We start from the raw sequence: 11,424 nt of genomic DNA, 5'->3' as shown, positions 1-11,424 counted from the left end.
AGTGCTGGGATTACAGGCGTGAGCCACCGTGCCCAGCCCAGAAAGTTGTTTTAAAAACAAAAAATTTTATTTGCAAAAACAAGCTGTGGGCTGCAGTGTGCCAACCCTTGTGCTAGGCCAGTGCTTTTTAAAGTCTGCTTGGGCCATCACCCCAACCACTTCTGGCCCTGATGAGGGTCCAGGGCATGAGAGGGAAGGAGAGAGTGTCTTAGTCCATCCAGGCTGCTATCAACATACCAAAGACCTGGCAGCTTACAGACAATACATAGTTATTTCTCACGGTTCTGGAGGCTGGAAGTCCAAGACCAAAGCACTGGTAGATTCAGTGTCTGCTGAGGGCTTTTTTCCTGGTTCATAGCTGGCACCTTCTTGCTGTGTCCTTACATAGTGAAATAGACTGGGCCGGGTGCAGTGGCTCACGCCTGTAATCTCAGGACTTTGGGAGACCGAGTGGGGGGCGGATCACCTGAGATCAGGAGTTCGAGACCAGCCTGACCAACACGGTGAAACCCCATCTCTACTAAAAATATAAAAATTAGCTGGGCGCAGTGGTGGGTGCCTGTCATCTCAGCTACTTGGGAGGCTGAGGCAGGAGAATTGCTTGCACCTGGGAGGCGGAGGTTGCAGTGAGCCGAAATCGTGCCACTGCACTCCAGCCTGAATGACAGAGCCAGACTCCATCTCAAAAAAAAAAAAAAAAAAAAAAGAGTGAAGGCTTAATAAGCAAAAGAAAGAGAAAAGAGAATAGTTCTCTCTTTTGCACAGAGAAGACCCCTGGTTTTGTGGTGAAATGCATGGGGCTTTTGTAGACAAGCTTGAGGAGGTGGTGTCTGATTTACACAGGGCCTGAGAGATTAGTCGGACCAGGTATGACGTTTGCATAGCCCACAAAGAAGCTGGCCATCCCACCCTAATCTTTTATTATGTAGGTAGGGTCTCTGCCTGGCCGGGGCCATGTTGTCTGCTTTTTTACTGCACATGTGGGGACAAAGAAAAGGGAAGAGGGAACCTCCATGTTGAATATACCCGGCTCCCAGGCATCCGTTTTCTATTGGCACAGCTGATGCAAGATTTTAGCTTGTTTATCTATGCTTGCAGCTTGATGTTTCAGGCTGCTTTCTGTTAGAAAAGAAATTATTTGGGGGCTGCTCTTTATTAACAGGAAACCTTACTGAGGACTCTCTTACCCTCACTGTCTGCCTAAATAATTTCTTTTTAGCTCCCGTATTACAAATACCATCACCTTGGGGTTAGGTTCCAACAGCTGAATTTTGTCGGGACACAAACATTGAGTTTACAATACCCATGAAGCCGTCTCCGCTTGTATCTTGTCCTAACCAGAAGCTCCCAGGATTGCTGCATCTGAAGGAACAACCTTGATATATGGCTTGTGTCTGTGTCCCCACCCAAATCTCATCTTCAATTGTAGCTCCCATAATTCCCATGTGTTGTGGGATGGACCCAGTGGGAGATAATTCAATCACGGGGGTGGATTCCTGCAGGGTCCAGCCCTATGGGGCTTTGCAGGTGTTCTCCCCGTGTGCAGAGATAAGAGATTGTAGGAAATAAAGACACAAGACAAAGAGATAAAGAGAAAACAGCTGGGCCGGGGGGACCACAACCATCAAGACTCGGAGACCGGTAGTGGCCCATAACGGCTGGGCGCGCTGATACTTATTGCATACAAGATAAGGGGGCAGGGTAAGCAGGGTGAATCTTCGAAGTGATTGACAAGGTGAAGCAAGTCGTGTGATCACAGGAGAGGGGACCCTTTCCTCTTAGGTAGCCGAAGCAGAGAGAGAGGGAGAAGGCAGCATACGTCAGCGTTTTCTTCCATGCACTTCTAAGAAAGATCAAAGACTTTAAGACTTTCACTATTCCTTCTACCGCTATCTACTATGAACTTCAAAGAGGAGCCAGGAGTACGGGAGGAGCATGAAAGTGGACAAGGAGCGTGAGCACTGAAGCACAGCACCACAGGGAGGGGTTTAGGCCTCCAGATGACTGGGCAGGCCTGGATAATATCCAGCCTTCCACAAGAAGCTGGTGGAGCAGAGTGTTCCCTGACTCCTCCAAGGAAAGGAGACTCCCTTTCGCGGTCTGCTAAGTAACAGGTGCCTTCCCAGACACTGGCGTTACCGCTTGACCAAGGACCCCTCAAGCGGCCCTTATGCGGGCGTGACAGAGGGCTCACCTCTTGCCTTCTAGGTCACTTCTCACCATGTCCCTTCAGCACCTGACCCTATACCCGCCGGTTATTCCTAGGTTATATTAGTAATGCAACAAAGAATAATATTAAAAGCTAATGATTAATAATGTTTATAATAATGATTGATAATTGTCCATGATCATCTCTACATCTAATTTGTATTATGACTATTCTTATTCTATTTTCTTTATTATACTGCAACAGTTGGTGCCTTCAGTCTTTTGCCTCAGCACCTGGCTAATCCTCCACCCACACATTCCCCCATGCCGTTCTCATGGTAGTGAACAAGTCTCAGAAGAGCTGAGGTTTTTATAACGGGTTTCCCCTTTTGCTTGGCTCTCTCATTTCTCTGTCGTCTGCCACCATGTAAGATGTGCCTTTCACCTTCTGCCATGATTGTGAGGCCTCCCCAGCCATGTGGAACTGTAAGTCCATTATACCTCTTTTTTAAAAAGTAAACTGACTGGGTGCAGTGGCTCACACCTGTAATCCCAGCACTCTGGGAGGCCCAGGCGGGCGGATCACGAGGTCAGGAGATCGAGACCATCCTGGCTAACACGGTGAAACCCCGTCTCTACTAAAAATACAAAAAATTAGCCGGGTGTGGTGGCGGGCGCCTGTAGTCCCAGCTACTCAGGAGGCTGAGGCAGGAGAATGGCGTGAACCCGGGAGGCAGAGCTTGCAGTGAGCGGAGATCGTGCCACTGCACTCCAGCCTGGGTGACAGAGTGAGACTCCGTCTCAAAATAAATAAATAAATAAAAATAAAAACAAAAATAAATTACTCAGTCTCAGGTATGTCTTTATCAGCAGTGTGAAAATGGACTAACGCAAACTTCTTCGCTCCCCTCCCCTCACTACACAGTCCCAGGTTGCAGTGTGGAGGCCACATGGGGAGTAGCAAGGTGGGGAGGAGTGTCTCTTTGTTTTCTTGCCACAGAGAGTCATTCTTTTTTAAGCTTGGGAGTTCTTGGTGGCCATCTGTCTCGCCATGTGGAGGAAGCCAGTCTTTATGGAGAAACACAAAGATGACTCAGGGAGCATCCGGGAAGCGGGAGTGAGTAACAGTGCTTTCAGCTTTTGTTTTCTTGGTTCTAATTGCTTCCAAAGCTCAGCATTCCTTCACTCCCTGCAATTTTCTTGCCCAATCCTTCTGGAACCAAAAAAACCCAAAAAGTCCTCCTTTGATTCTAAGCTATTCTGAGAATGGATTTTGTTTTGATTGAAGGGTCCTGGCAAACATTATTAAAATGGGTGGCCCTAATGGATATCCTTTATGGACATCCATGCTGGTAGTCACACTCACTGAATTACCATAGTGACGACTCAGCTCTGATTTTTTTTTTTTTTTAATCTTGCCCAGATTCTTATCTAAGGGGTCTGGGGGCTCATGCCCTACAAACCATAAATTCTCATCAGATGGGTTTTATTTAGCCCTATATATCGTGACTTACTTTCCAATCTGACTCTGGCATAACGTTACCTAACAAAGAAGAAAATAAAAATATTTTACCCCAAAACATGTTTCTTTGCCATATTTTTAAATGGCCCTGCAAAGCTGTCCTTGGTGGGGGGAATATTTGCATATGTAAAGGATCTCTGTTAACATTGCTAGATCTTTTTCCTCCAGGAAACCTCCCAATCCTGAGGAGGTTAACTGAGAATCTAGCAGCTTTTGAAGGTCTGAGTAGGAAACATTTCTCATCTATTGTCTCTAAGGGCAGCCACTATAAGACTTCAAAAGAACCTTGGTCTCCACAATCTTTTATCTTAACCTGAATATTTCCTCTCTATTAATCCCAGGTCTTTAGACAAACTCAATCAATTGTCAACCAGAAAATGTTTTAATTTACCTAAAGCCTGGAAGGCCCTGCCTCCTTCAAATTGTCCAGCCTTTCTGGACCAAACCAATGTATTTCTCAAATGTGTTTGATTGATGTCTCACACCTCCCTAAAATGTATAAAACCAAGCTGCCCCCCGACCACCTTGGGTACATGGTCTCAGGACCTCCTTAGGGCTGTGTCAGGGGCCATGGTCATTATCATATTTGGCTCAGAATAAATCTCTTCAAATATTTTATAGAGTTTGACTCTTTTTGTCAACAAGAGTAAGTCTTGATATGTGATATGATTTGAGGGAGGCTCAGATCCACAGCTGGGGTTTGGACAGCTGTAGCATCACCCTGGGAGCTCCCACCCCAACTCGGAAGGGGCAGGACTCCCTGCGGCTCCATAGCGTGTATAGCCCGGGCTGGGACTCCCTGGGGCAGGTGGCGTCACGGCAGCAGCAAGCCGTCTGGAGTGGCTGCTGCCATCACCAAAGGCCCAACCTCTACGATCATATTGGGTGTCAAGATTTAACATGTGGCCGGGCATGGTGGCTCATGCCTGTAATCCCAGCACTTTGGGAGGCCGAGGTGGGTGGATCATGAGGTCAGGAGATTGAGACCATCCTGGCTAACATATCTCTACTATAAATACAAAAAATTAGCCAGGCGTGATGGCGGGTGCCTGTAGTCTCAGCTACTCGGGAGGCTGAGGCAGGAGAATGGCGTGAACCTGGGAGGCGGAGCTTGCAGTGAGCCAAGATCCCTCATTGCACCCCAGCCTGGGTGACAGAGCAAGACTCTGTCTCAAAAAAAAAAAAAAAAAAAAAGATTTAATATGTGGCCGGGCGCAGTAGCTCACACCTGTAATCCCAACACTTTGAGAGGTCAAAGTGGGAGGATCATGGGGTCAGGAGATCGAGACCATCCTGGCCAATATGGTGAAACCCTGCCTCTACCAAAAATACAAAAATTAGCTGGGAATAGTGGCACACGCCTGTAGTCCCTGCTACTCAGGAGGCTGAGGCAGGAGAATTGTTTGAACCCAGGAGGCAGAGGTTGCAGTGAGCCGAGATCACACCATTGCACTCCAGCCTGGGCGACAGAGGGAAACTCTGTCTCAAAAAAAAAAAAAAAAAAAAAAAAAATAGAAAAGATCTAACATATGAATCTGTGGAAAGCACCGCCATGCAGCACAGGCCCAGGATTTGAAGTAAACTGAAAAGGCTCAACACATGTGGAGGTGGCTTTGTAAATAACTTCAGGAAACTAACTGAGGGTCATGTACCAGCAGGAGCAACTTCATAAAGGGGCCATGGAGAACCTGAGTTCCTTGCTGTTAAAAAGGAATATATAAATCCTGTTAGTTCAGAAAAAGCACAGATCATCAGTCTGACGAGGATAGGGCTTAATTATGGGCTGAATTACATCTCCTCAAAATTCGTGTGCTGAATCCTAACTCCCAGTAACTCAGAATGTGACCGTATTTGGAGACAAGAGGCCCTTGTGAAAAAAGGAAATTTGGACATAAAAAAGACACTAGGGGCTACGTGCGGTGGCTCACGCCTGTAATTTCAGCACTTTGGGAAGCCCAGGTGGGCGGATCGCCTGAGGTCAGGAGTTCAAGACCAGCCTGGCCAACATGGCCAAACCCCATGTCTACTAAAAATACAAAAATTAGCTGGGCGCGGTGGTGCACGCCTGTAATCCCAGCTACTCGATAGGCTGAGGCAGGGGAATCGCTTGAATCCAGGAGGCAGAGGCTGCAGTGAGCTGAGATCGTGTCATTGCACTCCAGCTGGGCAACAGAGTAAGACTCCAACTCAGAAAAAAAAAAAGAAAAGGACACCAGGATATGTACATCCAGAGGAAAGACCACATGGAGACACAGCAAGAAGGCGGCCATCTGCATACAAAGCACAGAGACCCCAGGAGAAACTGACCCTACTGGCACCTCCATCTTGGATTTCCAGCCTGCAGAACGGTGAGAAAATCCATTTCTGTCCTATAAGCCCCCCAGTGGGGGGCATTTTGTTATGGCTTCCCTAGCACACAACTGTAGGTGGTAAACATATTTTAAACATTATAGTGATCATTTGTAAAAAAAAAAAAAAAAAAAAAAAAATTCAAAGAAATATATTTTCTACAGCTTCTCTTTATGATACCCTATGTTCCAAAGGCTACCTATTGTATTTTCTAGAAGACTATAAGAGTTTTTCACACACGCTGGGGCCTGTCAGAGGGTGGAGGGTGGTAGGAGAGAGAGGATCAGGAAAAATAACTAGTGGGTACTAGGCTTAATAACTGGGTGATAAAATAATCTGATAATCAGGAAGTAGTAAATACACTAGAAAAAAAATAATCTGTACAACAAACCCCCATGACACACGTTTACCTGTGTAACAAACCTGCACATCCTGCCCATGTACCCCTGAACTTAAATGTCAAAAAAAAAAAAGAATTTTTCTAGTATCATGCCAGGCTCTGTGGTTCATGCCTGTAAACCCAGCACTTTGGGAGGCTGAGACAGGTTGATTGCTTGAGCATAGGAGTTCGAGACCAGCCTGGGGAAAATGGTAAAACCCTGTCTATACTAAAAATACAAAAATTAGCTGAGCATGGTGGTGCATGCTTGTAGTCCGGGCTACTCTAGAGGCTGAGGCAGGAGGATCGCTGGAGCCCAGGAGGTGGAGGCTGCAGTGAGCCATCATTGCACCACTGCACTCCAGCCTGGGTGACAGAGCGAGACCCTGTCTCAAAAAAAAAAAAAATCAATTTTTCTAGTGCTATACATTTAATTTTTTTTTCTGTTATGAACATTAGGTTTCTTTGCCTTATTGTTTCAAATTCTTTGGAAGCATCGTTCAATCAATCACATGAGCACAATAGTTGGTACAAAAAACAGTCATTATTTTGAAAGACCATCACCTGATATGAACAGTTCATTCATAAACTTGAGCCTTTTTTTGTTTTTGTTTTTTGAGACAGAATCTTGCTCTGTTGCCCAGGCTGGCGTTCAGTGGCACGATCTCTGGTCACTGCAACCTCCACCTCCCAGGCTCAAGTGATTCTCCTGCCTCAGCCTCCCAAGTAGCTGGGATTACAGGTGCCTGCCACCACGTCCAGCTAATTATTTATTTATTTAATTTATTTTTTGAGACGGCATTTCACTCTTAGCATCCAGGCTGGAGTGCAGTGGCACAATCTTGGCTCACTGAAACCTCCACCTCCTGGGTTCAAGCAATTCTCCTGCCTTAGCCTCCTGAGTAGCTGGGATTACAGGTGCCTGCCACCACGCCCGGCCAATTTTTGTATTTTTAGTAGAGACGGGGTTTCACCATGTTAGCCAGGCTGGTCTCAATCTCCCAGCCTCAGGTGATCTGCCCGCCTCAGCTTCCCAAAGCGCTGGGATTACAGGTGTGAGCCACTGTGCCTGGCTGAGTTTGTTTTGTTTTAAAGACCTCAGGGATGTACCTCTAATTGACACTACATCACATTAATCAATAGCTGCACTTTTTGCAAACTGGCTATGACAGTCCTGAACAAGAAGGGTTTCCTGCTTAAGCTGCAGTAACTTTTCTGACTATGGATCATTGTTCCTTCTGTGGCAGATTTTTACACCTCCTCGAATGCATTTGGGACGACTGTCTCCAAGTAACCTGCAGCTTTCCTCACTGTCTCTCCTGCTAAGAACTGTTGCCCTTTTCTGCTGTTTTTAGAACCTTCTGTTTTCATATCCACCAGTTCCACGGCCAGATCTATAACGACCACCAGAGGGACTGCCTGAGCTTCTTCCACCAAAACTGCCCCGCATAAACTTGAGCTTTTAAGCGGCGTTATATATAAGCCCTATACAAGTTTAACTTGATCTTGTTAAGGTAAACAATCCGTTCCGTCTCACTTTCTTTTTGCATTGATAATTTTAATAATGTCTGATCATTTACTTTCTAAAATCACAAATGCAGTAGCAAGTTTTGGCCAGTTTCATTTTCTTAACTTTTCTCTTCCACATGGGGCATGCTACGGGAAGAGGCTTAGAATCGTGGAAAGAGGAGAGTCACCTGCTTTCAGTGCTGGATACAAGGGCAGGTTGTGTGACCTTGGGAACACGTGTTAAAATCTCCAGAACTGCATGTGCCTTTCCTCATCATGAAGACACAGATCTCGAATAGGGTTGTTGTAGATAGCATGACCAACTGTTACCGTTTTACCAGGATTGGTGTGTGCAGGGGCGTGTGTGTGTGTCTTAGGATGTGGGACTTTCGGTTTTAAAATAGAAATGAGGAATTTCCCAGGACACAGAAATTTCAGGGCTAAACCAGAGAAAATCCTGGGCGAACCGGAACAATTTGGTTGCCCTAGTTGTAAGCACGTGAGTTGCAAAGATGTAGGTGTGATTATTCCCTTGATTCAGTAAACAATTTTTTTCTTTTTTCCCATTGCCCTATCAACCCAACTCCTAGGTCTAATTCTTTACCTGTGCCCTTGGGTGACATCTAAAGCAAGTCTCATAACTTTTTTTTTTTTTGAGACAGTCTTGCTCTGTTGCCCAGGCTGGAGTGCTATGGTGCAATCATGGTTCACTGCAACCTCTGCCTCCCAGGTTCAAGTGATTCTCCTGCCTCAGCCTCCCGAGCAGCTGGGATTACAAGCATGTGCTACCACGCCCAGCTAATTTTTGTATTTTTAGTAGAGACAGGGTTTCGCCATGTTGGCCAGGCTGGTCTTGAACTCCTGACCTTAAGTGATCCGCCCACCTTGGCCTCCCAAAGTGCTAGGATTACAGGCGTGAGCCACTGCGCCCGGCCTTCTCATAATTTTTATAGTCATCTTAGGTCATAAAGACTTCCAGCTGCTTCTTAAAAAAGTCACATACAAGAAAAAAATACAGTGTCAGCTCAGTGATTAAAATCCTTTTGGCAGGTTGCCTGCAACGTGGAGGAAGCGTGGTCAGCTTTTCCTTTATCTACCCACGTGGAGATTCTCCTGCTTCCCCTACTCTGTTGCAAGGCTGCAGATCTCTCACCTGCAGTTCCCTTGATGCCTGTAAATGCAGCTCGTCACCTCGGTCACATTACTGAATCCTTGGGGATCCGTCAGTACATTTCCAGCTTCTCTCTGCAGACTTCACCTCCTACCTCCAGGTGGCGCTCCTGCAAAGGATAAAAGCTCCTGGTACATTCATTCTCATATTCATTCTCTCTCCCCCCTCTCCCCCCGCTCCCCCATTTCTCCCCTCTCCCCCATTTCTCCCCTCTCCCCCCTCCCACCCTCTCTCTCTCCTCCCACCCTCTCTCTCCAATGAGGAAAGACCCTGTGTTAGCCCGTTCTCACACTGCTATAAATATCCGAGGCCGTGTGCGGTGGCTCACACCTGTAATCTTAGCACTTTGGGAGGCTGAGGTGGGCGGATCACTTGAGGTTAGGAGTTCGAGACTAGCCTGGTCAACATGGGGAACGCCACCTCTACTAAAAATACAAAATTAGCCAGCTATTGGCGCATGCCTGTTGTCCCAGTTACTCGGTAGGCTGAGGCAGGAGAATTGCTTGAACCCAGGAGGCGGAGGTTGCAGTGAGCTGAGATTGCACCACTGCACACCAGCCTGGATGACAGGGGGGCTCAGTCTCAAAAAAAAAAAAAAAAAAAAAAGAGATTTAATTGACTTACAATTCCGCATGGCTAGGGTGGCCTCAGGAAACTACAGTCATGGCAGAAGGGGAAGGAGAAGCAAATATCTTCTTCACAAGGCAACAGGAGAGAGAGAAGAGCAAGCAAAGGAGGAACTTGCCAAATGCTTATAAAACCATCAGATCTCCTGAGAACTCACTTTATCATGAGAACAACAAGGTAGAAGCCACCTCCATGATTCAATCACCTCCCACCAGGTTCCTCCCCCAACACCTGGGGATTACAATTCAAGATGAGATTTGGGTGGGGACATAAAGCCAAACCATATGAGACCCCATTCCTCTCTGGGCCCGCCCCTCACCCCATATAACTACTCTGAATTGTCCAGTTGAAGAGACTGTCATCCTCTATCACACATCTATGGTGGACAGAGGATGGGAGTCACAGCACACCAACAGCTTACGTAAACAAACACACAGAAATAAAACAAAACAAAAACTTCTAATCTCTGGAGACTATTATTCTAAGTGAAGTAACTCAGGAATGGAAAACCAAACATCGTATGTTCTCACTGACATGTGGGAGCTAAACTCTGAGGATGCAAAGGCATAAGAATGATACAATGGACTTTGGGGACTTGGTGGGGAAAGGTGAGAGGGGGGCGAGGGATAAAAGACTATAAATGGGGTGCAGTGTATACTGCTTGGGTGATGGCTACACCACAATCTCACAAAGCACCACTAAAGAACTTACTCATGCAACCAAACACCACCTGTATCCCAATAGGAAAAAAAATACCTTCTAATCTCAACACTCCTTTTTTTTTTTTCTTTTTTTAATTTTTATTTATTTATTTATTTTTATTTTATTTTATTATTATTATACTTTAACTTTTAGGGTACATGTGCACAATGTGCAGGTTAGTTACATATGTATACATGTGCCATGCTGGTGTGCTGCACCCATTAACTCGTCATTTAGCATTAGGTATATCTCCTAATGCTATCCCTCCCCCCTCCCCCCAACACTCCTTTCTTACCTTCAGGTGGACAAGAGGCCAAGCGTGTGGGGAAATTAGGTTTTCAGCATTTTCTCCTGAAGTCATGCAGAAATGGCCCTACTGTGAGATCTGACCTCGCTGGCATCTATAATCTTTGGGCCTGAGCAGAAACTGAGATTGCAATGAATCTACTTTGACATTCTGTTATATACATGTGCAAAAACCTTGGGAATACTGCATATGAGCAGTTTGGAAGGAGAATGGATGGTAGGAATTCATTTTCATAAAAAAAAAAAAAAGCTCATGAATAAGTGCATAAGAAAATGTAAGATCAGCCGGGCACAGTGGCTCACACCCATAATCCCAGCACTTTGGGAGGCTGAGGCAGGCAGATCACCTGAGGTCGGGAATTGGAGACCAACCTGACCAACACAGAGAAACCCTGTCTCTAGTAAAAATACAAAATAGCCGGGCGTGGTGGTGCATGCCTGCAATCTCAGCTAACGGGGAGGCTGAGGCAGGAGAATCACTTGAACCCGGGAGGTGGAGGTTGTGTTGAGCTGAGATCGCACCACTGTACTCCAGCCTGGGCATCTCTAAAATATAAAAATTAGCCAGGCTTGGTGGTGGGCGCCTGTAATCCCAGCTGCTCAGGAGGCTGAGGCAGGAGAATCGCTTGAATCTGCGGGGTGCAGGTTGCTGTGAGCCAAGATGGCACCACTTCATTGCAGCCTGGGCGAAAGAGTGAGACTCTGTCTCAA

This window comes from Pan troglodytes, chromosome 20, assembly GCF_028858775.2.
Source record: "Pan troglodytes isolate AG18354 chromosome 20, NHGRI_mPanTro3-v2.0_pri, whole genome shotgun sequence".
NCBI lineage: Eukaryota > Metazoa > Chordata > Mammalia > Primates > Hominidae > Pan > Pan troglodytes.
This window is presented reverse-complemented; position numbering follows the sequence as displayed.